The sequence below is a fragment of the Oryctolagus cuniculus genome, chromosome 4, assembly GCF_964237555.1.
Source record: "Oryctolagus cuniculus chromosome 4, mOryCun1.1, whole genome shotgun sequence".
Lineage (NCBI taxonomy): Eukaryota > Metazoa > Chordata > Mammalia > Lagomorpha > Leporidae > Oryctolagus > Oryctolagus cuniculus.
In genome coordinates, this window is record NC_091435.1 from 124950010 (window position 1) to 124972341 (window position 22332).

At 41.1% G+C, this 22332-nt stretch overlaps 1 pseudogene; it reads right to left on the reverse strand.

The window, feature by feature from the left end:
* Window positions 1–210: 210 nt before the first annotated feature.
* LOC127482812 (vomeronasal type-2 receptor 1-like) overlaps window positions 211–22332 on the reverse strand; it is a 34982-nt pseudogene continuing 12860 nt past the window's right edge.

Consider the following 22332-nt stretch of genomic DNA (forward strand, 5'->3'; position numbering starts at 1 on the left):
GGAAGCACCCAGTTCCTGGCTTCGGATTGGTGCAGCGCCAGCCGTAGCGGTCATTAGGGGAGTGAACCAACAGAAAAAAGAAGACCTTTATCTCTATCTCTTTCTCACTGTCTATAACTCTACCTGTCAAATAAAAATTAAAAAAATATATACTAATGCACTTCTGATCTATCAGATGGATGACATAATATCTCTTTCGGTCCCCACTATGTGACTTGAGTATAAACTTCTAGAACAGATACTCATAAGCACAAAAACCTACTCGAGTCAAAGTTTTTCTCTAACTTGTGGCTATAGTTTTCGAACTTGTGCCTATCACATCCTCTGTTTCCAAAGTACTTTGAAATGTTTGGATTAAATAGCTTATCCTTCAATAGTAAGCAATATTGTAATTCATACCAAAGTGTATCATACAACATGAGTATTCAAACACCATGCTAAGACTAAACCACCAGAGCACAATCGTCAACACGACCCCAGAGTATCAGGCAACTGCTACAGGGACAATTTGAAAGGGTATGTTGGACATGTCACCATTGCAGCCTTGAAGGCCATATGCCCTTCAACTTTAATCAGCCACGACAGCGGACACCGTGGTGTTGTTAAGCTCACTGCTCACAGAAGCTGAAGTCAGTTGTATACTCTTATCTATGGCGGGGACCCTTCCACCAACAATTTCATCAGTGTTTCTCTTTGGCCTCAGCAAAATAATGAAGCACTTGGGAGCAAATAGACAGCCCAACAAGCCGTAGCTGGATGCCAAGATCGCAAATATTTCCACAGCCACTTTGAACTTCCTTTGGTGCTCAAGTAAGCAGGGACAAAAGAGATCCAGACAATGAAAAACACAAGCATCCCAAAGGTGATGCATTTTCCTTCATAGTAATTATCTGGCAACTGGCGAGCCACAAAGGTCGTAAGGAAGCAGAGCAAGGCCAGGAAGACATCAACCCCAAACATTGAGCACAAGAATTCTACAGAGCCCTCATTGCATTCAAATATGATCTTTATATTTTGAGATTCCATGTTCTTGTATACCCTTGGGGGTTCCAGCACCAAGTAAGCAGTGCATATGCCAACCTCAACTAGAACAGAGATTAGTATGATGATTTTCCGATAAAGGGGACGTATGGATATAAGTCGGGTTTTGGACTTGGAAATTTTGTAGGCTAAAAATAGTGAAATGGTCTTCCCGAGAATACAGGCTAGGCAAAGAGAAAAGCCCAGTGCCAGAGTGACCTGACAGGCCATGCAGGACCAGTTGTATGGCTTGCCAATAAAAAGCAGGGATGACAGCACTGTGATGGTCAGAGAAACCTGAATAAGAAAGCTCAGCTCGCGGCCATTGGCATTCACCAGGGGAGTATGTCTGTAGATCACATATACAACCGTGACGGCCAGGACTACAAGGGCCCCAAAGATGGACAGAATGACCAGCGTGAAGCCCAGGGCCTCATCATAAGCAAGGAATTCCACCTCTTTGAGCACACACTCACTCTTCTCTGCATTGGACCAGTAGTCTTCACCACACTGTTCACATTCCCTTTGGCCTGTTAAACAGAGAACAGAGAACTCACTGTGAGTACATCAATTGTTCCCTTCAGCTGCAAATAGCCCAGAGCACTCAGGGGCCTAGAGAGCAAGGACTCATATTCCTACAGAGGATATATCAGGTCTCTAAAGAGAGAGTGATAAAAAGGACTTAGAGAGTGCAGGTAATGTCACACGTGGAGAATTGTTTTCAAGTTCAGAAATTCAGTCTTTATTGTCAGTTTCATTGTTTCTTGCAGCAGCCTTTTCAAGGAACTTGCATCTTTTAGTCCAACTATGTACTTGAAAAGGAAAGTGTGTACCTGCATAAACCCAAAGCAATCCATGACAGAGGGGGAAAACACAAGGCAATTAGAGCTACTGGTGTGAAACAATCAAGAGGGTTCTGACCCGGATGAGGCTGATTCAAACACCTGTGTTTTCAGCCTTGCTTACAGGCTCAGCCCCATGGAAAAGCATTCTGGCTTAACCTTCCCAGTGTCTCTGCTCCTCACCCTCTGACGCAGATGTGAGGGACAGGCAGAGAAGGACCGAGGATCAGAAGGAAAACAAAAGCAGCCAGCACGTCTCCAGGGACCAGCAGAGGTTTGAGGCAGTTAGCTGTTCTGCAGGGGCTCCAAGGCAGAACACTGGTATAGAAAAACAAGTCATCTAAGGGCTGCTCTTGGGACATTAGGATAGGGTTCCTTTAATGTTCTGTGAAAGACAAAGGTTGTTCTGTCTTTGATGTACATTGTAATACTTTATCCATTTTATTATTTTTTTTGGTTCTAGTACTATTGGTTGAACTCTGTAATTAACACACAATTATTCTTAGGTGTTTAAATTTTAACTGAAAAGTGATCCCTGTTAAATATAAGAGTGGGAATACGAGAGGGAGGAGATGTACAATTTGGGACATGCTCAAGCTGACTTGCCCCAAATGGTGGAGTTAGAAACATGCCAGTGGATTCCAATACAATCCCATCAAGGTGGCATGTACCAATGCCATCTCACTAGAACAAGTGATCAAATACAGTTCACAATTGATCACACTGATAGGTCAAAGAGTCAAAGGGATCACACAAACAAGACTAGTGTCTGCTAATACTAACTGATAGAATCAAAAAAGGCAAAAAAAAAAAAAAAACTAAATGAAAGATGTCTGCGAGTGAGATCCCAATGGAAAGAACAGGGCCATCAAAGAAGGAGGAACCTTTCTCTGAAGGGAGGAGAGAACTTCCACTTTGACTATGACCTTGTCTAAACAAGATAAGAGTCGGAGAACTCAGAGGGCTTCCATAGCCTTGGAAACTCATGACTGGAGCATAGGGAGATTACTGATGCCATAGACAGGAGTGTCAATTGGTAAAGTCAACAACAGGAGTCACTGTGCACTTACTCCTCATGTAGGAGAAAAGATCAACCATCTCTACCTGCCGTCCGTGACACATGTCCATCAGCACATGGAATGCACTCAAAGCAGCAAGTCGGTTCCCCGTGACGAATCCCCTTCCGGGTCCCAGGAGGACATAGATCAGTACACACTGAATGGGGAATCTAGCAAAGACAAATTCAACAAATGTAAGCAAGCACTACGTGTCTGCCACTCCCAAGGCTGAGAAAGTTCCCCTTCAGATCTCCATGGAAACTTGGTGCATATCTGAGAGGCACAGGACATCTGGGTAAAACAAGAGACAAAGAGAATATACAGTCTAGAGAGGAATTTTTCTAAAGGACCATCTTGTGGTTGATTCTAGAAATGTAAAACCAGCTCTTTCTCTTTTTAAAAATTTGTGTATTTATTTGCAATGCAGTTACAGAGAGAAAGAAACACTCTTCTATTTACTGGTTCACTGACCCCAAGGCTTGCAATGACCATGGCTGCACCAAGCTGAAACCAGGAACCGAAAAGCAATCCAGGCCTTCCACATGGGTGGCAGGGACCCAGATACTTGTGCCATCTTCTGCTGCCTTCCCAGGCGAATTAGCAGGGAGCTGGATCAGAAGCCGAGCAGCCAGGGCTTCAACAAGCAATTCCATATGCTTCTGTTGCAGCCAGCGGCTTAACCTGCTTCAGCACAACACAAGCCCCAAAACTACCTCTTTCAAACCTTGCAGATCCAAACCAGGCTATGTGCCTGTGGGACTCTGCAGCTGGGACGATTTGACAAGTCTGTTCCTGCTTCTGGGGAACCTGTAACCTAGGTTAAACCACTGCTGCAGCATCGGCATCCCCAGTGGGTGTTAGTTCGAGTCCCAGCTGCTCCACTTCTAATCCAGCTCCCTCTTAATGTACCTGGAAAAGCAGCGGAAGATGGCCCAAGTACTTGGTCCCTTGCACCCACATGGCAGACCCAGGTGAACTTCTAGTCTCCTGAATTTCGATATGCCCAGCCCTGACTGTTGCAGCCATTTGGGGAATGAACCAGCAGATGGACGACCTCTCTCTGTGTGCATCTCTCCCTTTCTCTCTGTAGCACTACCTCAGCAGCAAACACAGAACTGCCTTCCCTTATAGTCTAAGTGAATGTGCACCTTCAACCCAGATTAAATGTCTGCTTTGTGAATCTGTTTACATCTTAATCTACTGGAAAAGTTCCGCACTTAAAGGGGAGATAAAGTGTATTTCCAGTAATAAAAACTCCAAGGGGAAGGGAATATTCATATTTATATTGATTTTTGAAAATGAGCATTTTCAGGTCGAGTTTAAAGGGTAAATCTAAATTAAATAGTATACATAATATTAGCAATCTCTGAGCTAGGTTACATATATAGCATTTCAGAAGTATGTATACATATGGTTAGGCCTGAGACATTTTATATATGGTTATAAAAACATATTTTAAATACATTTTGAGGAATAGCTATTACAGGAAGAGGTGACAGTCAACTGTTCTCACATTCTGAAAGGTAATGATATCATCACCACAGAATGAATCAAATGTCCTCTCTCCACCCAGTCTTCTGGAAGGAGTTCTCCATATACTTTTCTCTCAAATTCACTGTGAACAATGGGCTGATGCCTTTGTTTCTTTTCTCAGTATCCCTGTGCTTTTCAACCTCTCTGCTCTAGCTTCTGACCCACCACCTAAGACTCTTCTTGCCCTATCTAACGGCATTTTGTCTAGCTCCATCCTCCTTCATCTCACTTCAGTATCTGGTGCCCTTGATCAATGCCTCGCTGAAATGTAAGCTTTGGGGCTGGTGCTGTGGTATAAAAGATAAAGTCGCTGCCTGTAGTGCCGGCATCCCATATGGTGCTGGTTCAAGTCCTGGCTGCTCCACTTGTGATCCAGCTCTCTGCTTATGGCCTGGGAAAACAACAGAAGATGGTCCGAGTCCTTGGGCTCCTGCACCCACATGGGAGACCCGGAAGAAACTCCTGGCTCCATGCTTCGGATTAGCCTAACTCTGGGAGTGAACCAGCAAATGGACGATCTTCCTCTCGCTGTCTCTTTCTCTCTCTCTCTCTTACCTCTCCCTCTCTCTCTCTGCCTCTGCCAGCCCTCTAACTCTGACTCCCCTCTCAGAACCTTGTCTCCTAACTGGCCTCTTGCCTCTATTTCCCTGCATGTGCTCCAGTAGGCAATGACTTCTTTTCCAGAGTGTTACAGGGTTCTTGGGTCTACTTAGTGAGCCACCAGGGCACCGCTCTCATAGCATTTGAATCTTATTGAGGCCTTAATCCCGATGGGGGAGAAATTTTATCAGATGACCATTGCACCCATTGTTTTAATTTTGCCTGGGGGTTTCTAGGCATGAATCTAGGCCCAACAACTTCAGATGCTATTGAATATATATGGTTTATCCAGATGATGAAGTCTTGGACTTGAGACATCTCCCAACCTGATTCCTCATGCATGAGGCTGGTTTGACTGACAGCCCAATGATTAGACACTTCCAGTGTTGGCTTTTGGTTTGAGGTGCAAGATTATGGTCTCTGTGTTGGCCCTCAGTTTTTTCCCTTCCAGCTTGCCCCTTCGTGGGCTCTTACGAGAGCTTCCTTATAGGTCATTGCCCTTTATTCTATCACCTATCAGATCCTCTGGATGGGTGTGCATCTGCTCTGATGGATGCCCTCTCCCATTAAACCTGACATAATGGTGAACAATCTCCAGTGGAAAACTAGACTCAGATTCAATCAGAAACTAAAAAGATGCCTTTGTAAATAACAATCTCTTGCATGAGAACGTGGTTCAACTGTAACTGAACATTGGGATTAAAGAAATTTCTCTCTCTTGAATCTAGGAAGATCACTGCCTTCAAAAAAGGATTGCTTTGAGGCCGGCGCCGCGGCTCACTAGGCTAATCCTCCGCCTTGCGGCGCCGGCACACCGGGTTCTAGTCCCGGTCGGGGCGCCGGATTCTGTCCCGGTTGCCCCTCTTCCAGGCCAGCCCTCTGCTGTGGCCAGGGAGTGCAGTGGAGGATGGCCCAAGTGCTTGGGCCCTGCACCCCATGGGAGACCAGGAAAAGCACCTGGCTCCTGGCTCCTGCCATCGCCGGCCGCAGCGCGCCGGCCGCGGCGGCCATTGGAGGGTGAACCAACGGCAAAGGAAGACCTTTCTCTCTGTCTCTCTCTCTCACTGTCCACTCTGCCTGTCAAAAAAAAAAAAAAAAAAAAAAAAAGGATTGCTTTGTAACTTGCCAAATTTGTTTTGAAACTTCATTTAACAGGTTTCTAAATAGCCATGGGTGATCAGTGCTTTTTATAGCCCCCCTAAGGTGGATTTTGCAATCTCTGGTTTAATATCATTAATTTATAGCTAGAGTTTTATAAAAAGGAGAATTCCACATAATTTAACTTTGACCTTAGTTCACATAGAGATACAATATAATATCACCATTTTCAGTCATCTAGGTATAACTGCTAAGTACAAATTGGGTAAAGCAAATGAGATAAATGTATCTACATGTAAACTTTGGTACTCTTAACACCTTATAGTCTATGGAAAACCTATTTGGGTTTCCTAACGTGTTTTCATAAATTGTTCATATGAAAATAGTTCAACATCACTTGAAATTAACTAACATTGAAATTGATGAAATATCTTATATAGAAAATGTTGCCTTTAGAAATTTTTACATAAAATTAGAATCCGATATCTGTTAAAGCAATGAGGTACATATGTTAGTAAATATTTTTTAAATAGTCTTAAAAATCTGTTTAAAAATTGCAGTGTCGCATTTTAATAGCTTTTGTTTAATCGGTAACTCTGTCAGTTTTCTAATCCACTGCAGGAATCTATTTCTCTTCCCTAGTTCTGACTCTGTTAAAATTGTTCCAAGTTATGGGATGCTTCCATGTGCTGATTCTTATATTTAAGATTTTATTTACAATTTTTGGGGTGACTGAGGAGACACAGATTTTTTGTTTATTGACGTAATCTATTGTGTTCTCTTAATGTCTCTGTTAGGTTCTAATTGTTTCAAAACAGCTGAGGGTTTTTTTTTATTAAGAATTATGGTTTGTTTGAATATATATTTATTCTAAAGCATATGAGTAATCACTTTGTTACAATGATCAAATCTTTATATTATCAGGTCGGCGCTGCAGCTCACTAAGCTAATCCTCCACCGTGTGGTGCTGGCACACTGGGTTCTAGTCCCGGTCGGGGCACTGGATTCTGTCCAGGTTACCCCTCTTCCAGGCCAGCTCTCTGCTGTGGCCAGGGAGTGCAGTGGAGGATGGCCCAAGTGCTTGGGCCCTGTACCCCATGGGAGACCAGGATAAGCACCTGGCTCCTGCCATCAGATCAGCATGGTGTGCCAGCCACAGACGCCGACCGCGGCGGCCATTGGAGGGTGAACCAATGGGAAAGGAAGACCTTTCTCTCTCTCTCTCTCTCTCACTGTCCACTCTGCCTGTCAAAAAAATAAAAAATTAAAATTAAAATAAATAAAAGATTTTAAAAAAATCTTTGTATTATCTACATTATGTCATAATGTTAACGGATCCTGTTTCTACCAGGTATTTTAAGCCTTCTTAGCATTTGTGAGAGGCATTCAAAAAATCGAACTTCAAATTCTTTGGACTTTGATATTTCCAGTTAGGCCCCAGGAAATATAAAAGGATAGGTCTCTCATCTTGTAGAGATCAGCTAATATCAAACATGATGGTTATCTTAATGAGAATGGTGCAGAGGCCTAAAGGGATGTACAATCTAATACTTTATCCATTTTAGTATTTTTTGTTGTTGTTGTTCTAGTACCATAGGTTGAACTCTGTAATTAACACACAATTATTCTTAGGTGTTTAAATTTTAACTGAAAAGTGATCCCTGTCAGGAATTTGGAAAACATTATGCTGAGTGAAATAAGCCAATCCCAAAGGGACAAATACCACTTGTTCTCCTTGATAGGAGACAACTAACTGAGCACCAAAAAGGAAACCTGTTAAAGTGAAATGAACACTATGAGAAACGGTGACTTGATCAGCCCTCACCCTGACTGTTGATGAGCAACTTAATATGTTATCCCTCTTAGTATTTTTTTGTTTGTTCTACTTAATACTTTTGGTTGAATAATGTAATCAATACACAATTCTTCTTAAGTGCTGAAACTTAACTGAAAAGTGATTGCTGTTAAATATAAGCATGAGAATAAGAGAGGGAAGAGATGTGCAATTAGGGACATGCTCAAGCTGACTTACCTCAAACGGTAGAATTAGAAATATACCAGGGGATTCCAATTCAATCCCATCAAGGTGGCATGTATCAATGCCATCTCACTAGTCCCAGTGATCAATTTCTATTCACAACTGATCCTAATGATAGGACTAAGAACCAAAGGGAGCACATAAACAAGACTAGTGTCTGCTAATACTAACTGATAGAATAAAAAAGGGAGAGAATGATCCAACATGGGAAGTGAGATACACAGCAGACCCATAGAATGGCAGATGTCCTAAACAGCACTCTGGCCTCAGAATCAGCCCTTAAGGCATGCAGATCCAGCTGAAATGCCCATGAGAGTATTTCAGGCATGGAAAGCCAAGACACTCTGGGGGGGAAAAAAAAAAAAAACCTAAATGAAAGATCTCCGTGAGTGAGATCCCAGTGGAAAGAACGGATCATCAAAGAAGGAGGTACCTTTCTCTGAAGGGAGGAGAGAACTTCCACTTTGACCATGGCCTTGTCTAAATATGATCAGAGTCGGTGAACTCAGGGGGCTTCCATAGCCTTGGCAGCTCATGACAAGAGCCTAGGGTGATTACTGAGGCCATAAACAAGAGTGTCAATTTGTTAAGTCAACAACAGGAGTCACTGTGCACTTACTCCTCATGTAGGATCTTTGTCCTTAGTGTGCTGTACATTGAGATTTAATGCTATCACTAGTACTCAAACCGTATTTTTCACTTTGTGTTTCTGTGTGGGAGCAAACTGTTGAAATCTTTACTTAATGTATGCTAAACTGATCTTCTGTATATAAAGAGAATCGAAAATGAATCTTGATGTGAATGGAAGGGGAGAGGGAGTGGGAAAGGGGAGGGTTGCGGGTGGGAGGGACGTTATGGGGGGGAAGCCATTGTAATCCATAAGCTGTACTTTGGAAATTTATATTCATTAAATAAAAGTTTAAAAAAAATCATAGAGGTGATTTCAAAAATATGTGCAGTAAACAAGTGCCTATTCTTATTTGTTAATGAGTTTATAACTTTAAACTTGGATATTTAGAGTCTTTTGTTACCCACAATGTTGTGTTCTTCAACAATTAAAAATCAGATGTACTGCTCATGAAGTTAAAACATTGTGGTTCTGTGGTAAAATGTTCCCATTTAGGTTCAAAAGGACTTCTTTTTCCCCTGATTTTATGTATTCAATATTTTGGGACAGTTCTGTAAGAAGATAAAGGCAATAATGTACTACAGGTTCCAACCTAGAAAAAGTAAGATTAATTCAGATTACTAAGAGCAGAAATTCTAATCAACTGATGGTAATTTAAAAAAAAAGATTTTAAAAAACTACTACTGAAAGTTCTATAGTTCTATCTTATAGGTTATATTATATGTGAGTACATATTGTATGTAAATATGGGAAAATTTATTAATAGCTCTGCTTTAATTGGTTTATAGATAAAATATTCCTAATAAATTAAAATTGCTTAGTTAATCAAATACAACTTTTTTGGTTTTTGGGACCTAAATTTCTTTGCCAAATATTTTATTTTTAAAAATATTTATTTATTTGAAAGGCAGAGTTAGAGAGAGAGAGAGAGAGAGAGAGAGAAAGAGGCCTTCCATCTGCGGGTTCACTCCCCAGATAGCAGGAACAGTCGGAACTGAGCTGATCCTTAGCCAACAGACAGGAGCTTCGTCTGGTTCTCCCACGTGGGCACAGGGGACCAAGGACTTGGGCCATCTTCCTCTGCTTTCCCAGGCCATAGCAGAGAGCTGGATTGGAAGAGGAGCAGCCAGGACCTGAACCAGCTCCCATGTGGGATGCCAGTGCTTCAGGCCAGGGCTTTAACGTGCTGCACCACAGCACTGGTCCCACCAGGTGTTTTAAATTTGTTGACGTGTTTGTACTTGGGTTTGCTATTCAAACAAGTTACACTTGCATTACATATTTAAGTGATGTTTCCAAATACATGTACCCTTGAAATTTATAGAAGGCATTGGACATTTTGGTAAATGTCTTTCAACGTTGTCAGTGAACAGTTAAAATTCTTTGTTAAGTTTTCATTTGATATTGTTATTCTCAATAAGCAATTTGGGGAAGACTGAAGTATTCCCTCATTTCTCTTTTCTCTTCAAGATGGGAAATTATTTCTATTCTGAAAGACTCTCCAGGATGTACAGTTGGATCTTTAGACCTTTTAAAAGGGATGCCTAACATTTTTCTGTAATAGTAGCATAGCCCAAATGAGAGCTTAAATTATTATTTCACAGCTAGATTTACTTTGCCATGGGCACAGTAACAGGCAAAACCTCCCTTTCAGACCAAAGGAAGGGAGAGAAAGTTTTATGAATGACTTCAAATTTTATATTTAAAATGGTCATCATGTTTAATGTTAAAGTGAGAACATAACTTTCCTCATGAGCTTTGTCTACCCTATCTCACAGAAAAACCACTATCAGAACATGCCTGTGACTATAGACTTCTACTTTAAGCCACCAAAGTTTAGAAATAGGACTTGAGAATCCATTTGCTTGCATCCTCTTAGAGGTTTCCTCTGGTCTGCTTGGAAAAAAAAAAAAAAAAAACAGGAGGAAGAGGAAGCTAGGCAGCAGAAGCTACCAGGCCAAATAGTGGCTGCTCTATACAGTGATCTGCCATCAAGGAGACATAACAGTCCACTGCATTAGCTTTCTTTCTTTTTTTTTTTTTTTGAGGTTGATTTATTAACTTGAAAGTCAGAGTTACACAGAGAGGGAAGGAGAGGCAGAGAGAGAGAGAGAGAAGGAGAGACAGCCTCCTATCTGCTGATTCACTCCCCAGTTGGCTGCCACAGCTGGAGTTGTGCCAATCCAAAGCCAGCAGCCAAGATCATCTTCCAGGTCTCCCATGCAGGTGCAGGGGCACAAGAACTTTGGCCATCTCTACTGCTTTCCCAGACCATAGCAGAAAACTGGTCAGAAGTGGAGCAACTGAGGGCAGTGGCTCTAAGCATTATGTCACAGCGCCAGACCTTGCATTGGTTTTCGATGTGGAAAGCCAGGGCTTCAGCAGAAGTCAGCTTAGGAAGAGACCTAGCAGTTATGCCAGCCAAGAGTTGAGTCATTGGAAACAGAACTGCCCAGGAGTTGAAGCACTCCCAGGTTAGAGCCACAGACCTTGTTGACTCTAAGTTCAAAAGCCCTTCTTTCAGCCCAACTTCTGATGCAACCACTGCTGTTGAGGGCATGGCCAAGAAGAGTCAGCAACATTGCAGGGAGAACTGAAAATTAACTAAAACCATTTTCCTTTTGGATATGCTACCTACCTTTTCTTCCAGCCAGCTCTCCTCCCAGGCAAGCAAGGTAATGGAAGTCAACACAGTACATTGCCTAAGGAGGTTCATTCACTCTTCCATTATAAGGTACCCCATGTGAAGAGATACATGTGTCTGAGCCTCATAACTGGCAAGGCCTTAAAGCCAACCTGATTATTAGAAAGCCATTTCTGTCAGTTTCCACTTGACTCTCAATGGGAAAACTTGCTGGTGGTTTAGACAGCACCTTTCTTAGATCCTCTAATAATGACTCTGTCCTTTGCTTTAGACCCTGGGAGTTTAAGCTGCTTTTTAGATTTGTTTCCCCAAAACTTGAAACAGTGAAATTCTAGATAGCCCTGCACCTGAAAACTCAGATGGAAACACTTTCTGCAAGCTAGCCCTGCCATCACTCTGGATAAGCCAGCTCCTCCTGAGAAGACACCTCCTGCTGGAACCCTGTCCTGACTCCCATTCCCAACAATGCTCCTTTTCAGCATGAAGCAGCCAGGCGATCATCACCCAATCCCCCTAACAGAAGTTAGGGACCATTCTTCTGGAGGGGGGCAATGTGAGGAGTCAAATGGTTAATAGACAGTCTGGAAATTGAGGATAGAAGATGTTCCATCAAAACTTTTCCTTAGCAAGATCAGTAGTGCCTGCCTGCCCACTCCTTGGGAGCTTCCAATCTTATCATGAGAATTCAAGGGAGTGGTGACTCCACCCTCTGAGCTCCCGATTTACTGTAAAACAAATTAGGTATCCCACTCTTGTGATGGCTCTTTTGTTTACCCAGGAGCAATCCATCAGGATAAAGTGTTGCAAATCATGTCTTTTGATGGAATTTGTCCCTGACATGTAACTGAATGTTAATCTGATTGTCAAGTTATTGTTGTTGTTGTTGTTGTTGTTTTCAAAATTGTGCTTAAAAACCCCAGTACATCAGGCCCCTTCTGGTTTTTCCTCTCTCAGGAGCCCTCCTCTATGCCACTCTGGCTGGAGGTCTCTGACTCTAGTAAGTCTTGATTTTAAATCTAAAAAAAAAAAAAGTAAATATATAAATCTGAAATGTAAGCTTCCTTGGCCTCCACTGGCTCCTTTTCCATTAGTTCTATTTCTTTTACCTTCCTCATTATTGTAGGCATCTTCCTGGGCTTTTGCCTCAATCCTCTGCTATTATCTCTTGAGGTAAAGACAGGTTATTCATTCTCTCATCTTCAACCTGCATCTCTGAAAAATAATTCCCAAATCTCTTGATCTCTAACACCAGCCTTTTCTACTTGACCTGTATCAAAGTCCATATTCTAAACTTCCAACAGTCCCTACTTTGAGATTCTGCCAACATTTCAAATTCAACATGTCTGAAACCACTCCCTGAGCACTGCTCCCCCTTCCAAGTCCCCCATTTCAGTTATCAACACTACTGTTCTCATCTCCAGTCTTATATTCTGTAACCTGCCTGTAGGTATTCTCTCCATCACTCAGGCCCATCTTCTCACCAACCACCAGACTCATGACTTAATTCACTGCTATACTGTCCTCTAAGTGATGCAGGATGCATCCAGACAATGTGGCAGCAAATCCATTGTATCTAGCTCTAAGTTATCTACAGTCAAAATGCTTCTCACCAACTTCCTCTTATCTATCTTATCCCAGCTACCATTATCATTTTTGAATAATCTTTTAGTATTGTAAAAGTTGCTCTGATTCTACTCTGGACCTCTGCCCCCACAGACTTGGTCTATTTGCAACATGGCACAGAATGAATATTTAAACTCAAAGAAAGTCCTCACTTTCCTGTGTATTTCTCTCACTGTATAAATGCTAAAAGCCTTACCATGTCACCTGTTTTATTTGAGCTGATATTCCAAATTCTACTCTGAATAGACAGCAAAGACCCTCAGCAGTAACAGTAAAATTTTTAACAAAGCTAGCCAATTTCAGTCTCTCATCTGCTTGCATACTCTCCCTCTTGCTCTTTCTCCAGTGACATTGATTGATCTCTTTACTTTTCCCCAAAAATGCCAAGCATGCCTGTGTCCCAGAGTGTAGAAGCTGCTGTTCCCTCTGCCTAGAATGTTCTTCTCCTAGATTATGCTTGTGTCGGCTTTCTTTTGAGTATTCGTTCAAAAGCCACCTCAGTGAGGCCTTCCCTGACCACACTGTGTGAAATAGACTACTACACTGCCCCCAAGAACTCCCTATCTCAGTGCCCACTGTTCTTTCTCCCTAACACTAGATCAGCTTTTGGGATACTGTGTAATTTATGAATTTTTCTCATTTGTTCCCTATACCTCCCTCTGAAATGTTAGCTCTGTTAGACAGGAATTTGCCCTGTTTGTACACTGATGTATATCCCCAGTTCCCATGCATATATGATGTTGTGCTCAATACATATTTACGCTGTAATTAAGTAATCGAATTGTAAGCACTTTGAGGGCAGCTGTATTTTGGCAGTGCTTAACCCAGAGTTGGATTCATAATAGATGCTAAATAAATTTGTATGGAATCACATGTGAAGCAAATTTGTGATATAAATATAGCTGCAATTTTAATACAGAGATAAGAAAAATAAATTTCTAATGTGTGGGTGTTTGCTACAACAGTTACGTCATTGCTTGGTTTGAGTACTTGCCACTTCAGATCCAGCTTGCTAATGCACACCCTGGTAGGTGGCAATTGATGGCTCCATTACTCCAGTCCCTGCCACTCACATGAGAGATCCAGATTGGGTTCCAAGTCCTGGCGTTGGCCTGGTACAGTCCAGCTGTTGTGGGCATTTGGAGAATGAGACAGCAAATGGAATTTCACTCTGTCTCTTCTTCCCTTTGCTTTCAAATAAAATAAAAGTAAATAAATAATTTGTCAAATGTTTTATATCTACCATGTAGACATATGAAATACTCCTAAAAAAATCATCTCTTCCTGTATTTGTCCCTGAGTTTTCCACATCTAGGAAATCTTCACTAGTCTGGTCTTTAGATCAAACAATTACAGTAAGACTTTCTATCATACTTTCTTAAAATCAGATTTTATATTTGGACAGTTTATTGACTTTTTTCTTGTAAAGAATCACATATATCTATTGCATATTATTTTTATACTTTTTTAAAGATTTTATTTATTATTTTGATACTTTTTTAAAATATATATATATTTATTTGAGAGGTAGAGTTACAGACAGTGAAAGGTGGAGAGATAGAGAGAAAGGTCTTCTGTCCATTGGCTCACTCCCCAAATGGCTGCAACAGCAAGAGGTGCACCTATCTGAAGCCAGGAGATAGGTGCTTCTTTCCAGACTCCCATGTGAGTACAGGGGACTAAGAACTTGGGCCTTCTTCCAACCCAGGCCACAGCAGAGAGCTGGGTTGGAAGAGGAGCTGCCGAGACTTGAACCGTCACCCATATATGATGCCAGCACCACAGGCAAAGGATTAACTTACTGCGCCATGGTGCTGGGCCCAACAACACCTATCTTGAACTGTGCAATAATACCTGGAGGTGTCAATTTCACAGTAGAAGAGCTAAGCCAAGGCCTGGACCAGGATTAACCTGAATGTAAGGAGTGTAGTTAGAAGGCTATGTGCAGAACTATATGAGCATGGTTACAACCCTTCTGGGGGTTTTCTTTGAACAAGCCCTAATTACTGATTAAGTTCCATGTACCTGTAAGAATCAACATAGAAGGTTGCTACATGTTATTTTACCTGTTATTTTTACTTTTCAGAACAATAAACTGTCACAGTGTAATTTATTTTCAGGTGTAATGCAGTAATTTTTTAAAATTTGGACTTACCGAGTATTTTAGTTTTAGAGCTTTGTGGGAACAGTTAGAAATACACTACAAATATTATTATTTATTTTGTATTCTTCTTATATCAAAAGTTTCTTATAGAGATATGAAACAGAAATAATGAAAATCAGACCACTGTAGGACACCAGAGCACATATGGGTTATTTATAAAATGAAGGAGAGCCATCACCATGAATATTTCATTTCTCTTTAGTTGATCATGTTCTCTCTTACACCTGACACAAAATCCTGGCATAAGTAAACTTTTGAAGATTTTTTTCAACTACAAAATTTTTCTTCAACTTACTATAAAGAGATATTATTAAAATATAAAACTATTACTCCACTTTTTACTATTTTCTATCAATTTTTAGTAGAGCAAATATTCTATGAGTCTCATATATGCAAACAATAATATTTTTCCTTTTTTCATTTAAAATGTTATGTTTTTCATGTAAAATGGTATATTAAGAACTCCTACATGGCACAAATCTCAAGGCCAAATTATTTAATAACTTTTCATCCAGGTTAGAGGACTGGGCCACTGGAGATGGTTTATACTTTAAGCTCAGGGCAGCTCAACCCTTCGTGCAATGCTAGAAGTGTTATATATGTGTGCTGTCAGCATGGTAACCCTTAGTTACATGTGCCCTTTGAACACTTGAAATATAGCTTAAGAACTGAATTGTATATCTTATTGAATTTTCATTAATTTACATTTTTAAAGTTATCTGTGGCTAGGCACTATTGGATTGGACAGAGTAGTTCTAAGTCAAAGAAATAAAATACCCTATCAGTGGTAGGCTGCTATTTTTACATCTAGCTATAAGGCATCCAAGTGTTACTTAAAGATGGGCCAGAAAGTGACAGACTAGGGTGTAAGTGTGCATGTGTAAATGCTTTTGTGAGTGTGTGTACATCTATATATGTCTACTGCTACCCACGGAAAGTAGAGAGCAAGAGTCTGACAGATAAAAAGATTTCATAAGGGAGCCTATGTTGTTACACAGGAGGTTAAGGCCACCTTGCAGCCCATTATCAGTCTTGGTTTTAATCCCAACTACTCCACTTTCAATCCAGCTTCCTGATAACACACCTGGGAAGAATAAGGAAGGCATCATGACACTCCCAAAAGAACATAACACTCGAATACAAGATTATGAAGATGATGAGATAGAAGAAATGCAAGAGATGGAACTCAAAAAATTGATTTTAAAAATACTTAAAAGTAGGGGGCTGGCACCGTGGCTCACTTGGTTACTCCTCTGCCTGAGGCATCGGCATCCCATATGGGAGCCAGATTCCGGTCTCAGTTGCTCCTCTTCCAGTCCAGCTCTCTGCTGTGGCCCGGGAGGGCAGTGGAGGATGACACAGGTGCTTGGGCCCTGCACCCATATGGGAGACCAGGAGGAGGCACCTGGCTCCTGGCTTCAGATTGGCGCAGCACACCAGCCGTAGCAGAAATTTGGGGGGTGACCAACGGAAGGAAGACCTTTTTCTCTGTCTCTCTCTCTCTCACTGTCTAATTCTGCCTGCCAAATAAAAAAAAAAGAATACTTAAAAGTAATCAAAAACAAATGCATGAACTACTGAAATCCATGCAGGACATGAAAGAAAATCTCTCTCTTGAAAATGAAATCTTAAGGAGGAATCAAAATGAAATGAAAGATTCAATAGAACATGATATTGAAATATTGAAGAGAAATGAAAATGAAATGAAGAATTCAATAGAACAAACAAAAAGCACAGTTGAGAGCCTTGAAAAAGAATCAGTTAGGCAGAAGAGAGAATATTGGACTTAGAAGACAGAGCACAGGAAAGTATACAGACAATCCAAAGACAAGAAGAGGAAATTAGAAATCTAAATAATACTGTTGGGAATCCACAGGATACTATTACAAAAACCAACATTAGGGTTCTAGAAGTTCCTGAAGGCATGGAGAGAGAGAAAGGATTAGAAAGACATTTTAGTGAGATACTAGCAGAAAACTCTGGGGGTTTGGAGAAAGAAAGAGACATCCAAGTACAGGATGTACACAGAACTCCCAATAAACAGGACCAGAAAAGATCCTCGCCACAACACATTGTACTAAGTGAAAAAAACTGCCATCCCAGAATATTTTATCATGCAAGGCTCTCATTTGTGAATGAAGGTGAAATAAAGACCTTTCATAGCAAACAGAAATTGAAAGAATTTGTCACCACTAGTCCAGCCCTGCCAAAGACGCTTAAAGATGTGTTACACACAAAAACACGGCCATCAGTGCTAAAGAAGGTAAAGGAAGAAAATGTCTCAGTAAAAGATCACAGGAAGTTCAAAGTATATATTAGAAATATTTTTGGAAAAAAGGCAGGGTAAAATCATTACTTATCAGTAGTCACATTAAATGTAAATGGCCTCAATTCTCCAGTTAAATAACACAGACTGGGCCAGCGCCATGGCTCACTAGGCTAATCCTCTGCCTTGCGGCACTGGCACAACGGGTTCTAGTCCCAGTCAGGGCGCCGGATTCTGTCCCGGTTGCCCCTCTTCCAGGCCAGCTCTCTGCTGTGGCCAGGGAGTGCAGTAGAGGATGGCCCAAGTGCTTGGGCCCTGCACCCCATGGGAGACCAGGATAAGCACCTGGCTCCTGCCTTCGGATCAGCATGGTGCACCGGCCACGGCGGCCATTGGAGGGTGAACCAACAGCAAAGGAAGACCTTTCTCTGTCTCTCTCTCTCACTATCCACTCTGCCTGTCAAAAATAAATACATAAATAACACAGACTGGCTGAATGGATTAAAAAAGAAAACCCATCTCTTTGCTGCTTACAAGAAACACATCTTTCCAACAAAGGTGCATGCAGACTGAAAGTGAAAGGTTGGAAAGGCACCGGCGCTGTGGCACAGTGGGATAACGCCATATGGAGCCCTGTCATGAAGCGCCAGCATCCCATATGGGAGCCAGTTCAAGACCCAGCTGCTCCACTTCCGATCCAGCTCTTTGCTATGGCCTAGGAAAGCAGTAGAGGATGGCCCAAATCCTTGGGCACCTGCGTACATGTGGGAGACCAGAAGAAGTTCCTGGCTTCGGATAAGAAAAGCTTCAGCCATTGCGGCCAATTGGGGAGTGAACCAGTGGATGGAAGACCTCTCTCTCCATTTCTCTCTCTCTCTCTCTCTCTCTCTCTCTCTCTCTCTCTCCCCTTCTATGTCTCTCTCTCTCTACCTCGCCTCTCTCTACCTCTCCTCTGTCTGTGCAACTCTGAATTTCAAAACTATATAAATCTTAAAAAAAAAAAGGAAAGAAAAAAAGAAAAGAAATTGGGAAAAGATAGTCCATTCCAACAGAAACTGAAAAAGAACTGGCATGGTCAACTTAATATAGGACAAAATAGACTTTAACAGAAAAGCTGTTAAAAGAGACAAAGAGGGGCCAGCGCCATGGCTCACTAGGCTAATCCTCCGCCTTGCGGCACCAGCACACCAGGTTCTAGTCCCGGTCAGGGCACCGGATTCTGTCCCGGTTGCCCCTCTTCCAGGCCAGCTCTCTGCTGTGGCCAGGGAGTGCAGTGGAGGATGGCCCAAGTGCTTGGGCCCTGCACCGGCATGGGAGACCAGGAGAAGTACCTAGCTCCTGCCTTCAGATCAGCGCGGTGCGCTGGCTGCAGCAGCCATTGGAGGGTGAACCAACAGCAAGGGAAGACCTTTCTCTCTGTCTCTCTCTCTCACTGCCCACTCTGCCTGTCAAAAAAAAAAAAAAAAGAGGGACACTATATGATGATTAAGGGATTAATTCAACAGGAAGATATAACTATTATAAACGTATATGCACCTAATTACAGGGCACCAGGTTATTTAAAAGATATGTTAAGGGACTTAAAGGGAAACTTAGACTTCAATACAATAGTATTAGGGAACTTCAATACTCCACTTTCAGCAATGGACAGATCAAACAGACAGAAAATCAACATGGAAACAGCAGATTTAATCAACACTATAGACCAAATGGATCTAACAGATATCTACAGAATTTTTTTTTATCTTTTATTTAATGAATATAAATTTCCAAAGTACGACTCATATGTTACAACGGCTTCCCCCCCCATACCGTCCCTCCCACCCACAACCCTCCCCTTTCCCACTCCCTCTCCCCTTCCATTCACATCAAGATTCATTTTCGATTATCTTAATATACAGAAGATCAGCTTAGTATACCTTAAGTAAGGATTTCAACAGTTTGCTCCCACACAGAAACATAAAGTGAAAAATAATAGATGATTTTTTTTAAATGATGATGAAATCAGATCAGACCTATTGTCATGTTTAATCCCAGTGAGAGTCAAGTTGGGAATTGATAATTTCTTTCTTTTTTTTTTTTTTTTTTACAGAAGATCAGTTTAGTGTACATTAAGTAAAGATTTCAATCGTTTGCACCCCCATAGAAACACAAAGTGAAATATACTGTTTGAGTACTCGTTATAGCATTAAGCCTCAGTGTACAGCACGTTAAGGACAAAGATCCTACATGAGGAGTAAGTGCACAGTGACTCCTGTTGTTGACTTTACAAATTGACACTCCTGTTTATGGCATCAGTAATCTCCCTATGCACCAGTCATGAGTTTCCAAGGCTATGGAAGCCCCTTGAGTTCTCCGACTCTTATCTTGTTTAGACATGGTCATAGTCAAAGTGGAGGTTCTCTCCTCCCTTCAGAGAAAGGCACCTTATCTACAGAATTTTTTATCCTACACGTAAAGAATACACATTCTTCTCAGCAGTGCATGGAACTTTCTCTAGGATTGACCACATACTAGGCCATAAAGCAAGTCTTAGCAAATTCAAAAGAATCGAAATCATCCATCCATGCATCTTCTCAGACCACAGTGGAATGAAGCTGGAAATTAGCAACTCAGGAATCCAAGAGCATATGCAAACACATGAAGACTAAAAAACATGCTCCTGGGTCATAGAAGAAGTCAAACTATCCCTCTTTGCAGATGATATGATTCTTTACTTAGGGGATCCAAAAAACTCTAAGAGACTATTGGAACTCAGAAGAGTTTGGCTAATTAGCAGGATTTAAACTCAAGGCACAAAAATCAACAGCCTTTGTATACACAGGCAATGCCATGGCTGAGAAAAAAAAATGCTAAAATCAATCCCATTCACAATAGCTACAAAAACAATCAAATACCTTGGAATAAACTTAACCAAGGACATCAAAGATCTCTACAATAAGAATTACAAAATCTTAAAGAAAGAAATAAAAGAGGATACCAAAAAATCGAAAAATCTTCCATGCTCATGGATTGGAAGAATCAATATCATCAAAATGTCCATTCTCCCAAAAGCAATTTATACATTCAATGAGATACCAATCAAAATACCAAAGATATTCTTCACAGATCTGGAAAAGATGATGCTGAAATTCATATGGAGGTACAGGAGGCCTGCAATAGCTAAAGAAATCTTGTATAACAAAAACAAAGCCGGAGGCATCACAATACCAGATTTCAGGACATACTACAGGGCAGTTATAAACAAAACAGCATGCTACTGGTACAGAAACAGATGCATAGACAAATGGAACAGAATAGAAACACCAGAAATCAATCCAAACATCTACAGCCAACTTATATTTGATCAAGGATCTAAAACAAATTCCTGGACCAAGTACAGTCTATTCAACAAATGGCGCTGGGGAAACTGGATCTCCACATGCAGAACCATGAAGCAAGACCCCTACCTTACACCTTACACAAAAATCCACTCAACATGGATTAAAGATCTAAATCTATGACCCAACACCATCAAATTATTAGAGAACATCAGAGAAACCCTGCTAGATATAGGTACAGGCAAAAACTTCTTAGAAAAGACCCCAGAGGCACAGGCAGTCAAAGCCAGAATCAACTATTGGGATTGCATCGAATTGAGAAGTTTCTGTACTGCAAAAGAAACAGTCAGGAAAGTGAAGAGGCAACATACAGAATGGGAAAAATATTTACAAATTATGCAACCAATAAAGGGTTAATAACCAGAATCTACTAAGAGATCAAGAAACTCCACAACATCAAAACAAACAACCCACTTAAGAGATGGGCCAAGGACCTCAATAGACATTTTTCAAAAGAGGAAATCCAAATGGCCAACAGACACATGAAAAAATGTTCAGGATCACTAGCAATCAGGGAAATGCAAATCAAAACCTCAATGAGGTTTCACCTCACCCTGGTTACAATGGCTCACATACAGAAATCAACTACCAACAGATGCTGGTGAGGATGTGGGGAAAAAGGGACACTAACCCAATGTTGGTGGGAATGCAAACTGGCAAAGCCACTATGGAAGTCAGTTTGGAGATTCCTTAGAAACCTGAATATAGCCCTACCATACAACCCAGCCTTCCCACTCCTTGGAATTTACCCAAAGGAAATTAAATTGGCAAATAAAAGAGATGTCTGCACCTCAATGTTTATTGCAGCTCAATTCACAATAGCTAACACATGGAATCATCCAAAATGCCCATCAACAGAAGACTGGATAAAGAAATTATGGGATATGTACTCTATAGAATACAGCAGTAAAAAACAATGAAATCCGGTCATTTGCAACAAAATGGAGGAATCTTGAAAACATCATGCTGAGTGAAATAAGCCAGACCCAAAGGGACAAATATCATATGCTCTCTGATTGGTGACAACTAACTGAGCACCTAAAAGGAAACCTGTTGAACTGAAATGGACACTATGAGAAACAATTACTTGATCAGCCCTTGTCCTGACTGTCAAGGAACAACTTATTATTTTATTCCTATTAGTATTTTTTTCTTTTTTTGTTCTACTTAATATCTTAGTTAAACTCTTTATATAACACACAATTATTCTTAGGCATTTAAAATTAACAGAAAAGTGATCTCTGTTAAACATAGGAGTGGGAATAAGAGAGGGAGGAGATGTACAATTTGGGACATGCTCAGTCAAACTTACCCCTAACGATAAAGCTAGAAACGTGCCAGGGGATTCCAATTCAGTCCCATCGAGGGGCATGTACCAATGCCATCTTACTTGTTAAAGTGATCAGTTTAAGTTCATAATTGATCAAAAAGATAGGAT